This window comes from Myotis davidii, unplaced genomic scaffold (assembly GCF_000327345.1).
Source record: "Myotis davidii unplaced genomic scaffold, ASM32734v1 scaffold119, whole genome shotgun sequence".
NCBI lineage: Eukaryota > Metazoa > Chordata > Mammalia > Chiroptera > Vespertilionidae > Myotis > Myotis davidii.
In genome coordinates, this window is record NW_006290676.1 from 755738 (window position 1) to 763393 (window position 7656).

The 7656-nt window shown below is 41.6% G+C and overlaps 1 protein-coding gene and 1 pseudogene across 1 annotated transcript in view; both read right to left on the minus strand.

Moving 5' to 3' along the window:
• Nucleotides 1-7656, minus strand: part of TEX26 (testis expressed 26) — a 47514-nt gene that overhangs the window by 30683 nt on the left and 9175 nt on the right. The gene's annotated exons all lie outside the window — the stretch shown is intronic.
• LOC102770179 lies at nucleotides 3185-5798 on the minus strand (annotated as a pseudogene).

Below are 7656 nucleotides of genomic sequence, written 5' to 3' on the forward strand. Positions count from 1 at the left end.
AGAGCTTCACAGATAAGAAAAAGCTAAAGGAGTTCATCACCACCAAACCAGTATTATATGAAATGCTGAAAGGTATCCTTTAAGAAGAGGAAGAAGAAGAAAAAGGTAAAGATACACATTATGAACAACAAACACATATCTATCAACAAGTGAATCTAGAAATCAAGTGAATAAATAGTCTGATGAACAGAATAAACTGGTGAATATAATAGTATCAGGGGTATAGAAAGGGAGTGGACTATTCTCAGGGGGCAAAGAGGTGTAAGGGGATGCGGGAAGAGTCTGGACAAAAATTCACCTATGGATGAGGACAGTGTGGGGGGGTGGTAAGGGCAGAGGGTGGGGTGGGAACCGGTTAAAGGGGAGCTATGGGAGGAAAAAAGAGGAACAACTGTAATAATCTAAACAATAAAGACTTAATGAAATAAATAGATCCAGAGACAGAGAAGCATCGAATCGACTGTCTAACTTCAGAGGGAAGGCAGGGGAGTGGAAAAGTGTGGGGTTAGAGATCAAAGGACTTGTATGCATGCATATAAACATAATCAATGGACACAGACACTAGGGGCGTGAGAGCATGTGTTGGGGTGAGTGAGTGGCCAGAAAGAGGTCAATGGGGGGAAAAGGAGAGATATGTAATACTACATGTAATACTTTAAACTAAAGAACAAATAAAAAGGGAAATGCAAGTTCTAACCTTGGCTCTGCTACTACTTGACTCTATGCCTTTGAAAAATTCCTATAATCTCTGTCTGTATCCTCATCTGCAAGGTTAGAATAAACTATATGATCTCAAAAAAACACAACACAACAAACTAACAACAAAACAAATAGACAGACAACCAGCTGGAAGATGATATTTACAAACAGTATCTCCAACAAAGGTTTAATTTCCAAACTATGTAAAGAGCTCATAAAACTCAACACCAAACAAACAACCCAATTGAAAAGTGGGCAGAGAACCTGAAACTACACCTTTCTAAAGAAGACATACAAACAGCCAGTAGGTATATGAAAAGATGTTCAACTTCACCGACAACTAGGGAAATGCAAATAAAAAGTACAATGAGATACCACCTCACACCTGTTAGAGTGACCATTATCAACAAGATAAGCAATAACAAGTGTTGGAGAGGTTGTAGTGGGGAAAAGGGAACCCTCATCCACTGCTGGTGGGAATATAGACTGGTACAACCACTATGGGAAACAGTCTGGCGATTCCTCAAAGAATTAAGAGTAGAGCCTGGCCGGTTTGGCTCAGTGGATAGTCGGCCTATGGACTGAAGGGGCTCAGGTTTGATTACGGAAATAAGCCAGTCAGAAAAAGCTAAGAACCATATGATTTCACTCATATGTGGGATATAAACCTGAACTTATGAACACAAACAACAGAGTGGTGGTTGCCAGAGAGAAGGGGTGGGATAGAGGAGATCCTAAGGTGACAGGAGATTTGACTTTGAGTAGTAAGCACATGGTGCAATACACAGATCTTGTAACATAGAAACCCACATCTGAAACCTATATGTTCATGTTGAATAATGTCACTCCAATGAAGTTAATTTTAAAAAATATGGCAAAGTAAAAAAATAAAATAAAAATAACCTAAGGGCCAGAAATCATTTAATTTCCAGATTCCCTGAAGAGAAACAATCCTTCATCTTAGGATGAATCTATGAGAGGACTAAAATGAGATTTTAAAAAAATAACAATTGGAAATTCATTAATTTTTAATTCATTTTTTAAAGAGCTGAGTATTCTCCTTTAAAAACTGTACTTCTGTGTCACCAAATAGTCAGTGAAGAAAAGTTTCTCTCTACACATGTATTCCAGTTAGGAAAAGGAAGAAATATAAGAATTAGGATGTCACTGGTTTGCGAGTCCCTGGTTAAATAATGCACTCAGGTGGTGACCAGAAATTTTCATTCATAGCTCAAAAAGAGGAACCATCAGGTATGATGCACTGGATGGACATATACAATATGACCCGTTACATATTTTTGCAAAAATATTCAACCTGAATCTGATGACGTTTTTGGAATGTCAGATTACAGAAAATACATGAAACAAGGTATATTTTAATAACATGATGTGAGTGAAATCAGAAAAATAATCCATTTCTTCAACAAAAACATCTTCAGGGGGAAAAAAGAGGGGAAATGTATAAATTAAATAACAAAGAGATATAATAACCAAATGGAATATGTAGATCATATTTGGATTCAATTTCAAGCCAACTATTTTTTTTAATTATGACACAGTTGGGGAAACTTGATTGCTGATTGGCTATATTTGATATTAAAAATTTTTAGGTGAGATAATAGTATTGTTACATGTTTTTAAAATTATATAATACATAAGAATTATTTAGAAGTGAAATGATATATGATGTCTAGAATTTGCTTCAACATTACCCAGTGGGAAGGCTGGGTGGAAGGTGCACATAAAAAGTATCCATGTGTTCTTGATTATTGAAGATGGGTGATAGCTCAAGATTTGTTGTATATATCTGAAATATTTCACATTGACTATTTTTTAAAAACAGGGCTAGGTTAGATTCAGATTATGTCCGTAAGAAACCAAACATCTAGGAAATGGGATACAGGTGGACGGTGGACTATTTTGCTTGTCATCCAGATGTGTGGCCTAAATCAAACGGAAGTGATCACAGATACATAGAGATTCTCCAAAAGGAACAGAGCACAAGTAGTGTTAAAGGGACTGATGCTCAGATCCCCATTTCTAAGTGAACTCTCCTAACAAGCACCTACCTGCCTGAGAGCAAACCTGCATAGCTATGGTCCTGTCTTTCCCACAGCCTTTTCTGCCTACCCCACCCCACCATAGGGCCTTACAAAGGTGCATTACACCTCACCTGGGTGAGATAAGCCTCCAGTCATAGAGGTGCCCAGTGGAGGGAAACTTTGTCCTAGATTTCAAGGCAGCCCCCTTGTCATCCAAATCTATACACTTGCCTAGGTCCTATACTTATTTATTTTATTTTTTGCTACATTTCGCTTTATTTTGCACCTAATGAATACAACCAATTGACTAAACAGCTCCAGAACTGTTAGTGTTCATTAATCAAGAAGTAAATGATGTCAGAAGGAAAACTTTTCAATTCCTCCCAAACACATATTGCAAGTACAACAAACTCTTAGTACATGCGACACAGGCATGTGTGGATAATCCATACACAGAAATCCAGGCAGCTCAAATATATTTGCTCAGCTATGTTTTCATGACATCTCCACAAGCCAGGCTCCAGTTCAAATGCTGTACAGGAAGTTCTCATTGTCATCAAAGAACTCGCGCCCCCTCTGCACTACCTGCTGCTGAAGTTCTGGTCACCCAGTTCTTTTGCCTTCAACTATTCCAGCTTCTTTGCACTTGGCAATCCATCACTGTCAGTGCCTCTGGTGCCCTCACAATCCCTGGTGGAGTACTTCTGCTGCTCTCTCTGATGACCTTGGGCTGCAGCAACAGGCACACAGCTTTCCTTCTCCGGGCTCTGGACTCCTTTTTTCCTTCCCTTCTGTCTCCTCGGAGTGTTTGTATTCTGAGTATTTAGTTCTATCACCTTCAAAACTGTGCTGTCAACTTGACCTTGGGATGAGGCTTCATCTCCTGACACAGGGTGGCCTGCAGAAAGCAGCTTCCAGGTACCCCAGGGCCTGGAAGCTGGCGGAGCGAGTGGGCAAGCCCAGCTTTCTTAAGAACTTTTTGATCCTGCTTCAGTTTCTGCTCCAATGTGGGTATAAACTTGCTCTTTTAAAACCCTTCTGATCAGATTGTACTAACATCAAAGCCTTCAGCCATTCTGGGAACTGACCGAGACTCTGGAAATTCTTCCTGTAAATACCAGGTGTGCTCCTTGGCTTCCCGCATCAGTCCTGGGCGGGGCCCCTCATGGCTCCATTTGCCTCCGCGTGTTCTGGAACAGGATAGTGTAGTAATTTGTAAAAATGTTTAAAAATGCTTTAAAAATGCTTTGAGGATGCCTGGAAAATGTCTAAGAAATGTTTTTAAATGTTTGCGCTAACTTTCCTTAAAACTTAAAGCGTGATATTAAGAACACATTCCTCACTGCCCTGAAGCTTGTGTCCCTCATAGATAAGGATTTGAACTTCAGTAAAAAACTCAGAGTAACTTGTCAAAGTAACCATCTGAATGAGTGATGTACTCTCCCTAGATAACCACATGTAGCCCCTCGCCCTGTTTGAGATAAACATGTGTGCATTGACGTAATTCACTGATAGCCACCTAGACTACTGCAAATGGGGTGCAAGCTTTAAAAGTGGGGTTCCCAACCAGCCTGGTGCTCGTCTGTTGAGACAGCCACAAAGGCCCGTCCTCATCTGGCAAATGACACCACTCCACGCTCCTCTCTCTGCCAGACAACAGAAGAACAGCTAGTAACACCCGATTGAGATGCGATCGAGTTCTCAGGTGAGGAACAACGGCCCCCTGCATCCGGACAGACCAGCCTAACTGCCGGATCCCCAAGGACAGCACTACTGAAATCCCCCCCACTTAAGCCTGTACCCGCAGCACCAGGAATTGTGTGAGTAAGAAAATGCTGTGTGATTTGCAACTGCATATGTTTCATGTGTTGTAATTCCTCCAACAGTTAATTGAATTATTTTGCATACACTTAAAAGTTAAATTAAAGCTTCTGGTCTCTGTTTTGGTTCTAAGCCTGCCCCCTTGGTCCTGCTTGTGTAGAGTAGCCTCTTCACTAGCAACTACTTGAATGTCCCACACCTACACAGTTAAAGTTTATCTCAAGGAATGCCTTAGATAAATACCCCAGACCCTTTCCCAGGATCTGCTTGGGACAGATGGCTTTTTTCTGTTGTTTCAGGGCACTGGGGGAGAGAACCAATGGCAGAAGCCATGCATGGAAGCAACACGGGTGGTTGAAGCATCTTGGGCTAAAGCAAGAGACCAGTGTTCCCAAGTGAAAGGAATTTTTAGTGGGGAATAGGCAGGTTTAGGAAATTTTAAAAATTAAGGGGTCCATGGAAAAAACACAGGGCTACAGAGTTGCAAAAGGATATATTTCCATAAGACAAGGAAGCTGGGAGTAGCAAAAGGTACACATTTACACAATAAAGGGAAGGCAGCCCCTCATTCAAAGGGGGAGCAAGAAGAGTCCAGAGGGAATGGAAGAACAATAAGGGAGAGGAAGAAGGGAACCTCAAGTGAGACTTGAATTCAGGAGTTGCTGTAGTGACTACATCAAAGGGAATATTGACCAATCAGAGGGGGTATCAGCACACAGGGATTTGTGGCCTTTATAAACCTGGAAGGAGGGACTTAGTGGGACTCTTTCTCCCACCCCACGTGGGAGTCTGTGCTTATTCTTCAGTAAATTTCCACCTTTGCTATACCATCTTCCCTTCGTGGTTTCATTCCTCAACTCCAATGGACAGAGCCAGGGAAGCCATCCTACCCAGGAGAACACCGAGTGTTCCAGTCTGAAAATTCCTTATCACAAGGGAGCTGACCACCTGCCCCTGTGCCTCTGATAAGGGGGGAAGCAAGGGCCACTGCGAATGCAGCAGGGGCAGCAGGATGCCCACTGCCCAGGGCTGTGGCCTGTAGCACGTGGTTGCAAGGCTCTTCAGGCTGAGGGCCGGGAAGGAGCAGGTACCTCTCCATCTCCTGCAGCTCCCACTCCTCTGGTTCCCAGTCAGAATCATGGTCTGGCTCACAGCTGGTAGATTCCGAGCCTGCCACCCCCTGGGTCACAAACCTACGGACACGTGGCCCAGCAGAAGACTTAGAGCACTTGCCATGTTGACCATCTGCCTTGAGCCCCTATGCTTATTTTTGAGAGAGTGATGGGTGAGGCTATCACCAGGTACACAGCCTGTGCAGGATGTTCTGAATTTAGGGACATGTAGTGGCATCATTCAGAGTAATGTCTAGTTTTTCACCTCCTAAAAATTATAAAATGTTCATTCCTCTTTATGGAGAAGCCTCTGGGAAGAGAGTAGAGAATGTAGAATGCTTAAAATGTCTCTTTCCCCCACATATTTAAAGGATTTTTTCAGCTTTTAAAAAATCTCTAGGATATGTCCTCACTGGAAAGAAAAGATTCTCTGAGTAGATGAAGCAAGAGATGATGGTGATGCTGGTTCTTTTAAATGTGACTGGGCTTGTCCTAGCCAGTTTGGCTCGGCTGATAGAGCGTCGGTCTGCAGACTGAAGGGTCCCAGATTTGGTTCCAGTCAAGGGCACATGCCCAGGTTGTGGGCTCGATCCCCAGTGGGGGGCGTGCAGGAGGCAGCAGATCAATGATTCTCTCTCATCATTGATGTTTCTCTCTCTCCCTCTTCCTTCTTTAAAATCAATGAAAAAATGTATTTTAAAAAAAAAAGAAGTAGAGCCTGGGCATTTTTTTAAACTCTCTTTCCCACTACTAAGTTTTTAAAGATTCGCTGGATAAAACTGATACATAAAAATCTTGTGATATTTTTCTTCAGATTTTGCATTCATCATTCAATAAGGTATTTAAATTATATTTTTAAACTCAATCATATTATGAAATATTTACCCCAATGCAGCCAGTCTTCACTTTATTATGTTGTAAAATATTAACAATATATGCTAGCTTGCCAAACCAATAAATTTTTATCTCATACAACTTTATCTTTTTAAAATGAATAATAAATTTTTGAGTTGGTGTCTAAAGAATTCAGTGAAATTATTTCTGATTTCTATATATTATTATTATTTAATTTTTCCCAAATGTTAAGCACCAAAGTTCTAGACCAGTGGTCGGCAAACCGCGGCTCGCAAGCCACATGCAGCTCTTTGGCCCCTTGAGTGTGGCTCTTCAACAAAATACCACTTGCGGGCACACACATACAGTGCGATTGAAACTTTGTGGCCCATGCACAGAAGTCGGTATTCGGCCTGGGTGAGTCTATTTTGAAGAAGTGGCGTTAGAAGAAGTGGGGGATGTCAGTTGGTCAATGGGAGGGAGATGCAGTGCAGGCGGGCCACGGGATACACAGCGCGGGGGAGGCATGCGCTATTCATGCAGGAGTTGAGTGAGCCAGTCAGTCAGCAGTCTCATTGTGCAGTGGTTAGTACTAATCGTGTCCGCAAATCGCACGCAAGTGACAAAAGTACCTACTCAAAGCATAAAGTTACCTGTATTTTTCCAACCAGCTGCAAATCCTACAGGTATTTTTGTCGTCAATTTAATAATTGTAATTCTTTTGTGTTGGTGGCTTTATTATTATAAAATGAAACATTTTTTCAGGTGCCCTGTTTGAGGTGGCTACAAAGAAAAAGCAAAGAAAAATGGAAGATGAAAACCGTGAATTTAAAGTTGAATTTAAAGTTGAATATACCTACCTATATAGTTTAAGTTTAAAAAATTTGGCTCTCAAAATAAATTTCAATCTGTACTGTTGATATTTGGCTCTGTTGACTAATGAGTTTGCCAACCACTGTTCTAGACACTTGAGAACATCCTATCTAATAATAGACAAACATGGTAAATAACCATATCTCTGACACGCTTCCCATTGGCTAATGAGGGCAATATGCAAATTAACTGCCAACCAAGATGGCTGCTGGCAGCCAGGCAGCTGAAGTGAACAGGAGGCTTGCTTGCTCCAGTGATGGAGGAAGCCAAGGTTC